The sequence below is a fragment of the Pelophylax lessonae genome (assembly GCF_965119305.1).
Source record: "Pelophylax lessonae genome assembly, chromosome: 9".
Taxonomy (NCBI): domain Eukaryota; kingdom Metazoa; phylum Chordata; class Amphibia; order Anura; family Ranidae; genus Pelophylax; species Pelophylax lessonae.
Genome location: NC_138776.1, coordinates 45,378,330 through 45,392,203, shown reverse-complemented (window position 1 = coordinate 45,392,203; position 13,874 = coordinate 45,378,330). Strand labels below are relative to the sequence as shown.

General features: G+C 41.8%; 1 protein-coding gene across 3 annotated transcripts in view; it reads right to left on the bottom strand.

The window, feature by feature from the left end:
- The window catches only part of RBM20 (RNA binding motif protein 20), a 407,155-nt gene that overhangs the window by 111,285 nt on the left and 281,996 nt on the right, over positions 1 to 13,874 (bottom strand). The gene's annotated exons all lie outside the window — the stretch shown is intronic.

Genomic DNA, 13,874 nt, shown 5'->3' with positions numbered 1-13,874 from the left:
GTGGAGAGATGACTACCTATATAGAATTGTGCTGTGGATTCTTGCACTTGTGGCAGAAAAAGAGATGGATCAGCCTATCCTCCATAGAGTTTCTTCTTTTGCAAATCATTTTTTTTTTTTTTTAAATACACAAATTAAAATATAAACATTTTGATAACATCCTTCCTTCATTACTGGAAACGAAGGTTACATGAGACATCATATTGGACCCAATAAAAGTATACCTAGCATATTTAGAAAAGAAAAAGAGGGTTAAGATACATTGTAGGGTACAGGTTCCACATTTTTTTATTTCCTCCAATGGACCCGCCACAACAATTCTAGTACAGGGAGTGCAGAATTCTTAGGCAAATGAGTATTTTGACCACATCATCCTCTTTATGCATGTTGTCTTACTCCAAGCTGTATAGGCTCGAAAGCCTACTACCAATTAAGCATATTAGGTGATGTGCATCTCTGTAATGAGAAGGGGTGTGGTCTAATGACATCAACACCCTATATCAGGTGTGCATAATTATTAGGCAACTTCCTTTCCTTGGGCAAAATGGGTCAAAAGAAGGACTTGACAGGCTCAGAAAAGTAAAAAATAGTGAGATATCATGCAGAGGGATGCAGCACTCTTAAAATTGCAAAGCTTCTGAAGCGTGATCATCGAACAATCAAGCATTTAATTCAAAATAGTCAACAGGGTCGCAAGAAGCGTGTGGAAAAACCAAGGCGCAAAATAACAGCCCATTAACTGAGAAAAGTCAAGCGTGCAGCTGCCAAGATGCCACTTGCCACCAGTTTGGCCATATTTCAGAGCTGCAACATCACTGCAGTGCCCAAAAGCACAAGGTGTGCAATACTCAGAGACATGGCCAAGGTAAGAAAGGCTGAAAGACGACCACCACTGAACAAGACACATGAGCTGAAACGTCAAGACTGGGCCAAGAAATATCTCAAGACTGATTTTTCAAAGGTTTTATGGACTGATGAAATGAGAGTGAGTCTTGATGGGCCTGTGGCTGGATTGGTAAAGGGCAGAGAGCTCCAGTCCAACTCAGACGCCAGCAAGGTGGAGGTGGAGTACTGGTTTGGGCTGGTATCATCAAAGATGAGCTTGTGGGGCCTTTTCGGGTTGAGGATGGAGTCAAGCTCAACTCCCAGTCCTACTGCCAGTTTCTGGAAGACACCTTCTTCAAGCAGTGGTACAGGAAGAAGTCTGCATCCTTCAAGAAAAACATGATTTTCATGCAGGACAATGCTCCATCACACGCGTCCAAGTACTCCACAGCGTGGCTGGCAAGAAAGGGTATAAAAGAAGAAAAGCTAATGACATGGCCTCCTTGTTCACCTGATCTGAACCCCATTGAGAACCTGTGGTCCTTCATCAAATGTGAGATTTACAAGGAGGGAAAACAGTACACCTCTCTGAACAGTGTCTGGGAGGCTGTGGTTGCTGCTGCACGCAATGTTGATGGTGAACAGATCAAAACACTGACAGAATCCATGGATGGCAGGCTTTTGAGTGTCCTTGCAAAGAAAGGTGGCTATATTGGTCACTGATTTGTTTTTGTTTTGTTTTTGAATGTCAGAAATGTATATTTGTGAATGTTGAGATGTTATATTGGTTTCACTGGTAAAAATAAATAATTGAAATGGGTATACTGTATATTTGATTTTTGTTAAGTTGCCTAATAATTATGCACAGTAATAGTCACCTGCACACACAGATATCCCCCTCAAATAGCTAAAACTAAAAACAAACTAAAAACTACTTCCAAAAATAGTCAGCTTTGATATTAATGAGTTTTTTGGGTTCATTGAGAACATGGTTGTTGTTCAATAATAAAATTAATCCTCAAAAATACTCATTTGCCTAATAATTCTGCACTCCCTGTATAAAGGCAAGCGTTTTTTTTTTTATTCAAATAAAGTGGGGTACTTTAACAATTGCGCGGTTGTGCAACGCTGTAACCAAAAAAATTGATGTCCTTTTTTCCCCACAAATAGAGCTTTCTTTTGGTAGTGTTTGGTCACCTCTGCGTTTTTTAGATTTTGCGCTATAAACAAAAAAAGAGCGACAATTTTAATAGAAAAAAAAAAAAAACAATATTTTATACTTTCTGCTTTAAAACATTCCCAATAAAAAAAATGTAAAAAATAAAAAAATCTTTTTATCAGTTTTGGCTAATTTGTATTCGGCTACATTTTTTGGTAAAAAAAAAAAAAAAATCCCAAAACCGTATATTAATTGGTTTGCGCAAAAAGTTATAATGTTTACAAACTATGGATTTTTGGATAGATTTTTGGACTTTTTATTTATTTATTTATTTTTTATTACAAATAGCGGCGATCAGCGATTTTTATCGGAACTGCAACATTGCGGCGAACAAATCTGACACTTTGTGACACTTTTTGGGGACCAGTGACGTTAATACAGTAATCAGTGCTAAAAAATATGCACTGTTACAGTTTAAATTACACTGGCAGGGAAGGGGGGTGATCAAGGGGTTAAGTGTGAACCTAATTGTGCTTACTAACTGTGGGGGGGGGGGGGCTCTTTGAAAGGCACACAGAGATCCGTGTTTTAACTTAGCACAATCTCATTGTGCCTGTCTGACAGGAGAGCCGCCTGCTTTGTTTACCTAGGCAGGCGGCTCTCCTGTCAGTTTCCCCAAAGATTGCGGGAGGCCGGCGGCGATCGAGCCCACTCCTCCCGCGGTCTGGCTCCCGCTGCTTCGGCGCGCACACGCCAACGGGACGGTGTGCACATAATCAGAAAATCTGCATGGAGCGGTCGGTAAGTGGTTAAAGTGGATGTAAACCCTCTCCTATACCCAGTGAAGTGAACATCCTCAGATGATACACATGGATTAAACAAATCTCCCTACAGGAGTTAAATGTATATCTGCTGTCTTCAGCTTGCTATATTCTTTAGAAAGTGAACATTGTGTTTGAATTTGTTCTTCCTGTTTCAGCTGTGGGAGTGGAGTCTTGGCATACATTGTGTGACAGCTTATTGGAGGAAAAGCACATACCCTCCCTCCACATAGGCAGAAGAACAAAGATACTTGCAGAGCTGCGCTGTGAATTGACCAGCTCTCTGCTAATTTATTTATAGCAACCACCCCAACACAAATTTCCAGCTGCTTTTATCTCCAGTGTCTGAGAACTTGACAGAAGTTATCATGCTGATAACAGAAAAATGGAGCAGGAGAAAATCACGGAGCTTAGTGCTTTGGAGAGAGATAAGTAAACACTTTATATTTATATGTGCCCAGGTAAAATTTCATGCATCGGGTTTACATCCACTTTAAGGATAATGAGCAATTACTGTGCTTATTGTACATAACTGTATGACTCCTTGAAATGGTAATGAAACAGTTATTGCTTCACAAGGGAAATTTTTTCTAGTCTCAAGCACATTCTATTGTTAGATAAGCATGCACAGTTTTGAACATTACACTTGTTTTATCATCCTAATTATAGCCAAAAGAGATGTTTACAGGTTTACAGAGAATGGTCCGAAAAAGAGGAAAAATCCAGTGAGCAGCAGTTGTGTGGATAAATATGCCTTGTTGATGTCAGAGGTCAGAGGAGAATGGTTCCAGATGATAGAAAGGCAACAGTAACTCAAACAACCACTCGTTACAACCAAGGTATGCAGAATACCATCTCTGAGTGCACAATTCATTGAACCTTGAAGCAGAGTGGCTACAGCAGCAGAAGACCACACCGGGTGCCACTCCTGTCAGCTAGGAACAGGAAACTGAGGCTACAATTCGCACAGGCTCACCAAAATTGGACAATAGAGGACTGGAGAAACGTTGCCTGGTCTGATGCATCTCAAATTCGACATTCAGATGGTAGGGTCAGAATTTGGTGTAAACAACATGAAAGCATGGATCCATCCTGCCTTGTATCAACGGTTAAGGCTGGGGGTGGTGGTGTAATGGTGTGGGGGAAATTTTCTTGGCACACTTTTGGCCCCTTAGTACCAATTGAGCATCCAATTAAAAGCCGCAGTCTACCTTTATGACTATAGTGTACCCACATTGAAGGCTTCCTGCAGGATAACGCACACACATATCACAAAGCTCAAACTGGCTTCTTGAACATGACAATGAGGTCACTGTCCTCCTAAGGCCTCCACAGTCACCACATCTCATCCAATAGAGCACTTTTGGGATGTGGTGAAACGGACGATTGGCATCATGGATGTGCAGCCGACAAATCTGCAGCAACTGCGTGATGCTATCATGTCACTATGGAGCAAAATCTCTGAGGAATGTTTCCAACACCTTGATGAATCTATGGTACGAAGAATGAAGGCAGCTCTGGAGGCATAAGCTGGTCCAACCCGGTACTAGCAAGGTGTACCTAATAAAGTGGTGAGTATATATGACACGCTCAGAGTATCACTGTTTATTCGTACTGCATCTAGTGTGAAGCAAGGCTTAGACTCTTACCCAGGGAACAAACCTAGGAGTAGAAAAAGCTACTACTTGGTTCCTAGGGTGTATAGCCTTGATGTATACAAATCTTCAAGGCCTTCCTAAAATGGACCTTTTCCTAAAAATGCAAGGTCCACTTATTTACCAAGACTCCCCTTCCCGTGCCAAAATGCTGCACTAAAAAAAATAAATAAAAAAAAAATGTGTGTTATGTATGGGAAAGCATATAACGGTTTCTTGGCCTGAGTGTGGGAAGTGGAAGTGTGGGAAGTGATGTCATCATGTCAGGACATGGATCACCTCCTGGTGGCACTGTGGTTCCCAGAGCTGAAGGGCACTATAGTTCCAGTGGCCACCTGCAGGTGTCTTCCAGCAGCCAGCAGATCCCAGTAACCTGATGCTGTCTGCTGGGAAGGTATAACTTTAATCAATCCATCAGTGTCCTGTACCTAGTATCCTTTATCTGGTGCCCTGCCTCCTGTCACCCCCACCTCTGCTCCTCTTGTTTCCAGTCCTAATCCTGCCCTGTTTGTGTAAGCTTACCTCCATTTGTACATAGTGTATTATACTTAGGTTGATTGTTTTAGTTACTTACTTTACTGTCACAATAAATTTTCATTTTTGCTTCATTTATGGTCTGTTGGTGTTGTACTTGGTCTCATCCCAGCTTCCTTAAATGTATCCCACCGATCTGGTCATCCCTGTTGTCGCTGGATACCTGTATTTGGTATCTAACATCCACCCAGGTAAGTTCCGATACCACTTGACATCGGAGCATACCAGGGCTGGACTCATGTAGCAGAAAGTTGGTGAGAGAGCTCAGATTGGTGAGAATACCTTGCTAGGGGTGGGCTATCAGTAGACAATAGTGACACTTTGCTCTGAATGGGCATGTGACACTCGGGTTGATTTACCTAAACTGGAGAGCGCAGCTCTGCAAAGAAACCAATCGGCTTTCAGTTTTTATTTTTTTGTTTTTATGTCAAAGCCTAACTGAACAAGGTGCATTTGGAAGCTGATTGGCTACCATGCACAGCTGCACCATATTTTGCACTCTCCAGGTTTAGTAAATCAACCCCAGTGTCTCTTTAACCTCCCTGGCGGTATGATTCTTTCCGATTTTAGGTGCTGAAAGCGGTACAATTATTTTGCATGTAATTCTTAAGAATGAGCAGCCCAAACCAACTATTTACATATGATTTTTTTTTTACTGTACGTTCTTTATAACATCTCGGGTATGATAAATTTTGAAACACAAAATCATAAATTATAATATAATAAATTAATATAAATAAGTTAAAGTATGTATGTATATATATATATATATATATATATATACGTATATATATATATATATATATATACGTATATATATGTATATATATATAAAGTACAGTAAAACTGAAGGAAAAGGCACTGAGGGGCAATCTAATGTGAATTTATTTTGCAATGTATCTGTGCGCTTGGTGTGTTTAACTTTTGAATTTGCTGCCGGTTCCCCCCCCCCCCCCCCCTGCGAGCGTCACTTCGCAGGAGACGGAAGCCGGGGCACAGAGAACATCGGGAGGAAGATCTGCCTCCGCACACATCGCTGGATCCCAGGGACAAGGTAAGTAACCCCTCTACCAGGATCCAACGATGCTTCTGGCGGTACCCCGAGTGTGGCTTTTGGTACTGAAATGTAACCCCGAGCCACACTCGGGAATACCGCTTGGAAGGTTAAATGTTGGTGATAACTGTACACAGAGTAGGGGTCACTTGTTTTTATTGGAACTCAAAATTTCTGCAATCATATCAGATCACACCACATAATCACTTTAAGATCAGGCACCTTTTGTTTACAAGTGTTAATCAGTATTTACAGAAAATGAGTTATAAGTCCCAAACATTATATATATATATATATATTTTTTTTTTTATTTTTTATTTTTTTTTAGCAGAGACCCTAGAGAATAAAATGGTGATCAATGCATTTTTTTATGCCAAACGGTATTTGTGCAGTAGTTTTTCTAACACAATTGATGATGTAAAACCTCCGCTTGCACGGTGGAGTTACATCGACCTTCCACCTGCATCTTATAGATGTTGGGAATGAGCTGAGAGTGTAAACTGCACTATGCATATGCCACACGCAGTGTACACAACATAAAACATTTATAAGAGCAGGGAAATGTAGACACGGTGCAGAGGAAAGTACACAAGACCCTGTCTGTGCTCACCTGCCAGACGTCAGTACAGTCCACTTCACTGGGCTACCTATTAGCTGTTCAGTGGAATTTACTGGAATAGAGCCAAGTTGATAAAGTGACATGGACCCTTGTGATCCCTGTGAGGCATCCTGATTACCCAAGGGCTAATGAGGCATGCCTGAGATGTGCCAAGTTCAGGTTAGACCAGGGTCAGACTGACATTGGCCATTTCATACAGCAGTTGCTCCTGAATGTCAACGCCACTGGATTATATCAACGATACTTTTAAGTATGACATATCTCCCCTGGCAGAAAGCTGGGGGATTATCTGTGTGTAGAGTCCTGCACGCTATATCACTACAACAGCACACACCACACTGGAATCCTGATTGTAAGAATGGGTAAACTGGGGCCATCCAACCTCTGTAAAACTAGCACACCCACTTCCAGTAATAACCCACAAGTCACTGAAGATTGTTTGGGACATTGTTTATAGAAAGTCATTCCACAGTCATTTCAACAAAGATGCAAAATCATAAAAACTGGAAGGTGTGAGTTTCAATACAAATCTTTATGTTTAACTGGATTGTACCTCTCATTGTGTTGCCCAGTATAAAACCGGATATATGTTTGTTGTAGCCCTGGTTCACACAAAATCGCATGACAAGTTGCACCGCATTGCCAGCATTGGACCTGTTCTGAGTTGCAACGACTTTGAAAAAGGTTCCTGCACTACATTTTTGGGATTTTATTTTGACTTGCATAGGCTTATGTTAAATGAAGTCGCAAGCCACAATGAAATTGGAGGTGCAAATTGCACTGATCTGCGGCTTTGAAATCACACTGAAGTAGCACAATTTCAAAGCTGCACAGGTGTGAACCAGGGCTTAAGGCCATTCTTCAATCATTTCTTTAAAAATGTAAAGTCGGCAGCTACAAAATCTGTAGCTGCTCGCTTTTAATAAACAGACACTCACCTGTCTAGGGATCCAGCGACATCTTTTCCCGGGCCGGTTTCTTCACCAGTCCTTGGTCCCCCGGGCCCTGGCATGCTGGCAGCTGGCTGTAACTCCTTGTTTTGAGAAGAATCAAAACGTGAAGCTACCAGGAACCCATTATCCTCCAGTGCTGTCGTATTCCAGAACTGCAACCTACTTGGAGTGCCCAGAAGTACAAGGTGTTCAGTGCTCAGAGACATGGCCAAGGTAAGGGAGGCTGAAACCCGACCACCACCAACACATACGTTTAAACGTCAAGATTGGGCCAAGAAATATCTGAAGACAATTTTTTCATAGTTTTTTTTTGGACAGATACGATGAAAGTGACTTTTGACAGACCAGATGGATGGACCTGTGGCTGGATCAGTAACAGGCACAGAGCTCCGCTTCAACTCAGACGCCAGCAAGGTGGAGGTGGGGTACTGATATGGGATGGTATTATTAAAGATGAGCTAGTTGGACCTTTTCAAGTTGAAGATGGACTCAAAATCAACTACCAAACCTACTGAAAGTTTTTGGAAGACACTTTCTTCATGCAGTGGTACAGGAAAAAGTCTGCATCTTTCAAGAAGACCATGATATTTATGCAGAACAACACTCCATCCCATGCATCGAAGCACTCCACTGCATGGCTAGCCAGTAAAGGCCCTAAAGATGAAAGACTAATGACATGGCCCCCTTCCTCATCTGACCTAAACCCTATTGAGAACTTGTGGGCCCTTCTTAAATGAGAGATTTACAGTGAAGGAAAACAGTAAATCTCTCTGAACAGTGTCCGGGAGGCTGTGGTTGCTGCTGCACAAAAAATTGATCGTCAACAGATCAAGAAACTGACAGAATTCATCAATGGAAGGCTTATGACTGTTATTGAAATGAAGGGTGGCTATACTGATCACTGATTATTGTTTTAAATGTCAGAAATATTTATTTGAATATTTTAAATTGTTTTTTTATTATTCTCACTTTGAGAGTCGGTTCACACCGCGGCGACTCAAGGTCACCCTGACTTTGAAGTCGTCCGTGCAGCACGACTTCATTGCGGCTTGCAAACGACTTCTCATAATAGAATTCAATGCAAGTCGCTCCGACTTCACCAAAAAGTAGTGCAGGAACCTTTTTCTAAGTTGGAGGGACTTGAGTCATTCTGATTAGAATGGTTCCATTGCACAGACCAAGTCGCCTGACAAGTCGGAATAGTGTGAACCGGCTCTAACAGATGAAAATAAAAGTGAGATGGAAAAACTTTCATTTATTTGCACAATAACTCTGCACACTAATAGTTGGCAAATAATTCTGCACACAGATATTCTCCTAAGAAAGCCAAAATCTCACTTTTTCTTTCCTAAATATTCAGGTTGGAGGTTTACAACCTGAATATTTAGGTAACATTTCGGATTGACCGAGAGCACTGTAGTTTTTCAATAATGAAATTGTTCCTCAAAACGCATATTTAACCCCATTATTCAGTGGCAACATGAAATGAAGATTTTTATCTTTTTCCTTAAAAATGTTCGTTTAGCAAAACAGGATTCCATGGATGCTCCAACCATAAATGTGCAAAGCATCGCAAATACATTTTCTGTATTTTATGATCATACTACACTAGATCACTTTGTAATTAAAGATGGAAGGAACATACCGGAAAAACAGTGAGCTACTAAATATGTGGGTATGCCAATGTAACAATCAGTCATGGATAATCAAATTGCATCTTCAGGATAATTACTATGGGACTGCAATGAGTGCAGACTTGTGTACATACATTGAAATGACTGATAAGTATGGTTTACTATGGAATGTATACCAGCTAAGCTATGATGTGCCAAAAATAAAAATGTGATTTTTATCTAAGGTTTTTGGTCGATCGTAAATGTGCATACCCTGTAGAAATAAGAGAAGGTCCAATATTACATTTGCTCCCCCGCCGTATCAAAATGCTGCTGCGAAACTGTAGAGAACAAAAAATGAATAAACATACTTCAGTACCTTCCATACTGCAGGGGTGATGTTATGTTCCTTCTGAGAAAAGGAATGCTGAGTAGCCTAAATCTCATAAGATGACGCTGCAGCAGTGTATGAGTGTGTTCTTTCAAGTTTTGGGCTACTTAGCATTCCCTGGGATCTTACTGGAAGGAGCAGGACTTCACCCTCTTCTAAACACCTTGGGAGTGGAAATGTAAGGGTCCTTTCACACGGGGCGGAACGTTTTTTTACGGACACGGATGACACTTGTGTCATCCGGTCCGTATGTCCTTTTATCATCCCATCGGTTTGCGGATGATAAACGGAGATAATGTATGTTTATGGGATTGCGGATGTCAGCGGATGATACCGCTGACATCCGTTTTTGCGTCCGTTCCGTTTTTTTAAACGGAAGAAAAATAGGGTTCTGTTCCATTCCAAAAAACGGAACTGATAGGAAAGGATGCAAATCGGATGTCAGCGGATGGTCATCCGCTGACATCCGCAATCCCATTGACATGCATTATGTCCGTTTTTCATCTGCAAAAAAATGGGATGAAAAACGGACATATGGACCGCCCGTGTGAAAGGACCCTTAGTGTATGTAAAGTAGAACTTCACTCTCCCAATCAACATTGATTATTTTTAATCCTCATGCTGCTAGCATTAGTAAAAAGATAGGAAAGTATATCGTATTTACTTGCTTTAAACTTTTTTTTTTTTACATTTCTCTAGTTACTTCTTGGCTTCTTGCCTAGGCAAATGATGTCATACATCCCATGAGTTATCAGGAGGGGAGGGGAGGTTTTCTAGTGTACTCTCCTGCATGCATGCTTGAGCTAAGGGCAGATGGATTTGAGGAAGTAAATGCTACATGAATTTTATACCCCTACTCAAGATGGCCACAGACAGAAACGCTAAGGGGTGTTTGTCAAATAGATTTCTCAACAAAATAAAGCATAGAGGCATGGGTGGATGGTGGCGGGGGGGGGGGGGGGCGGTTTGCTTTAGATGGTAAAAAATAATTAACTGGTTTGTGGTGCTCAGATGCAGTGAAGATCCACTTTAATGCATTTTTCCCTACTGATTTTTTATTATGTTTTGCAGCATTATGGCATCAGCAGAGGGGAACACAGTAAACTACCCCACGCACTGCTTTGACTCTCCCCCCCCCCCCCTTAGTGCTCCACCAACTCCCCGATATCTGGGGAACCCCCTCCATGCTGCTAGCCAGCTCTCCCTCCTTTCCTCCCGCTGGCTGCAGGAGCTGACAGATTGCGATCGGCATGAAGGGGAGGAGGGGGGGTGGTAAAAATTTGTTTTAGCAGCCCCCTTCCTTTCCTGAAAGAATGCAGTCAGCAATCATTACAGATCGCTTCTGCATTCTTTCATCACTGACATATAGAAAACTGTGTTTAATATGCGTCCATTTGTGAATGAAACTATGTTTCATTTTACAAATCAATAGGAGTCTATACAGACTCCTTATCAATTCAAATACAGTGCAGCTCAGGCTGCAGAGAAAGGGACTGTCTTTAGTTTTAAAAAAGAGACATTAGTGGTCTGTTTAGACCCCTGATGTCTCTCCAAAGTGTGGAAGTTTGCAGCACTTCCCCTTGACATGAATGTGTTGTGTTCGGCAGAAGACATCTCTACAAGTTGGGTCAAGTTTGCCGCGGGCACAAAGCATTGCAGCATCAGCACCCTGTCCACTGCCAATTACAGCTTAAAGCAGAGCTCCACCCAAAAGGGGAAGCTCTGCTTGTTTGCACCCTCCCCCTCTTAACTGCCACATTTGGCACTTTTTGGGGGAAGCGGGTACCTGGTTTTGACAGGTATGTGCTCCCACTTCCAGGGTACCCACTAACACTTCAGAGTAAGATCGACGTGGCAATCTACAAAGCTGTTTGGCCCCTCCTTCTTCCCCTTGCAGCCTTCTAAGACACACACAGAAGAATGCGGGACCATTCACAAAGCGCAGCACAACTTACTCATGTGCAGAAGGAAACTGGCTGTGAAAATGCCGACACCTGCACCCAAAGCCGATTGAAGAATCGGCTCGGATGCTGACATCACTGGATCCCTAGACAGGCAAGTGTCCTTGTAGGAAAAGACCTAAAAATTTTTGGGGGGAGACTGGGGCTCCTCTTTAGGGGCGGGGGCGTTTGGCAGGCGGCAACACAGCGCAACCACGCATTTGTGCTGCCCCCAACTGCAAGTCTAAATAGGACAAAAAGGTCTTGTTCACGCGGGGCATACTACAGCGAGGCCATGTTTATTGGGGCGCAGTTGCTGCATTGAGACATTGTTCCCAACTTGACATGCATGTGAGTGTATATCCTTGTACTCACACTGTCTGTGCAACCACAACCGCAAGGAAGACAAATCTGTCTTTGCAGCCTCTGCATCCCAGTTGACATGAACAGGACTGAAGTATAAGAACTCTCCAAGGCTCTACCGCAAAAAAAAAGTATACTGGGCTGCGTGTCGGTGCTCTGGCTATTCCGTCCAACATGAATCCATAGAAATCAAAAGCTGGCACACGATCGCTCCTTCTTATGAAATTTTATTTTGCACTGAAGTAGTTACAACATCTTGAAAAATGCTAACGCGTTTCAGCCTAAGCCTTCCTAATAGCATAAAAAAATATAATAAAATCAAATTTATATAGAAGCGCACAACCCCTGGCGACCAGGGGCGGTACAATCTTAATTAAAATCAATTGGAAGCACCAGGGGAAGAAGAGAAGTCAGAGAAACCAGAGAAAAGGGGAAATATACACACTGGAAGCTAGATAACAGTACCCAAATATATATGCTGAGACTAAACTAAACTGAGCACTTCAAAAACAGGTTAATGTCTATTCTGTGTATCCACCACACTTCACGCTGGTGTAAAATGCGGTGTGTATCTCCCCCTCTGATAGGTCTTTTAAACTGTTCCAAACCAAAGAAAGAAAAATAATCAAGGTTTCCTCCATGCACCATTCTAAAATGTTTGAGATGTTTTTTACATTAATATTGAGTGTGTCATTATAATGTTCTGATATTCTCACACGTAAATTACGAATGGTACACCCCACATACTGTATTCTTCAACTACTGCATTCTATTATATAAACAACCACCTTGGAATTGCAGTTTGTATGATTATTAAGTGGATGGGTTTTCCCTGTAGAAAGGGAAGTAACGTTTTTACTTTTTTTTGTGTAGGGATAGGATCCCACAGCTCCCAACCATGAATTGGAGGAATGAGGGCTGTGTGAACGAAAAAGAGAGAGAGAGAAAGCATGGTACCTAAAGTTAAAGCCTTCATGCTGGAAAATTTACATCCTTTATGTAAAATGTCATAAAGTTTTTTATCAGCATACAGGATAGGAAGGCGATTTTTAACAATCTTTATCACTTGATCATATTGTCGAGAATAAGTAGTTACAAAGTGAACTCCTAAGTAAAAAAGAGGTAGGATATCTGCGCTCAGACAATTGGACTCACAAATAAATCAAATTAATCACATAAATATATAAAAATACACATATATGTGAATAAAAAAGTGTAGGCAGCCAACTAAAAAGTGGATAAAACTTTGATAAGCATAAAAAGAAATGTAGTAGCGCCAAACACTATAGGCAAATGAAATCATCCATAAAAGTCCAAATATCGTCCATAAAGGGAAAAAAGGCAAGATCCCAGATCCAGATTGTGCAGGTAAAGGAAAGCCAGCACCCAATTGTGATGTGCACACTTATGCGCTTACCAGAGATCAATGAAATCAGAGCGATGTATGAATCCAAGAGGAGCAAGATGGACCACCAAATTGTTCAGGGATTCCGACTCGAATAAATCTGATATGCTGACACCAGTAGGGTATATATAGCCTGATATTGGAAGTATCACCAGGGCTTGCTGCAAGTTAATCCCAACTCCAGTACCTCAACACAAAAGGGAGGACAATAGTGCAGACTGTACAGGATAACATTTATTGAAATAAAGAATGGTACTCACACATAACGAAATGTAAAAGAGCTTGTCACATAATGGGATACCGCGGTGTAGGGTAGCATGCTAATCGTTCCCGGGTCGCCTGACACGTGTCGTCAAAAAAAATGACATCATCAGAGGCAGACCCGGCCGGAACGTCAGCACGCATATAAAAGACTTAGCCGGAAGTGACGAATGCGGAACTACCCGCATATGCGTTCCACTCGGCTCTGACCGGAAACCGGATGTCAGTCGTCGGTGGACCCAGGAAGCCGGAAGTGGATGCGGTGAACCGCAAACAAAAGC